The sequence below is a fragment of the Nestor notabilis genome, unplaced genomic scaffold, assembly GCF_000696875.1.
Source record: "Nestor notabilis isolate BGI_N333 unplaced genomic scaffold, ASM69687v1 scaffold18026, whole genome shotgun sequence".
NCBI classification, from domain to species: Eukaryota; Metazoa; Chordata; class Aves; order Psittaciformes; family Psittacidae; genus Nestor; species Nestor notabilis.
The window spans coordinates 8,961-9,461 of NW_009933528.1; positions in this window are offsets into that span (position 1 = coordinate 8,961).

Here is a 501-nt window from a genome sequence, read left to right on the forward strand (position 1 = left end):
TTTCCTCACGGAGGGCTCTCACCTATGGCCAGAAGAGGAACCACTGCAGCAGTGGGAAGTGGCACAGGCCAAGGCTCCTCTGGGGTGCTGGGAATGGTGCGGGACTGGGATCTGCTCCCTTGCTCTGTCCCCGGGATGTGGCAGCCTGGCCTCGCTCCCTCCCAGCCCTGTGTGGGGCCAGCCCCACGGCAAGCCCCTTGTCACCCACCACGAGGCTTCCTGTGCCCTCGTGGTTGCTGTTTGGTGTCCAGGAAGCGGCGGGTGACGCACGGTGTTGTTGTGCTCTGCCTGCGGTTAGCGCGGCCGTCCCTGTCCCCTCCCCTGGGGTAGCTGCAGGCAGAACCTGTGCCCCAGCCGGGCTCTGGTTCTATAAACACTCTGCTCTGTGTTGGGAGCAGGATCGATCGTGGAAGTGTTTTTCCTGCGGCCGTGCTTGGAAACCCCCTGGCAGGGATCTGGGCTCCGTCATTTCTGACACTGCATCATCCTTAAACCTAAACC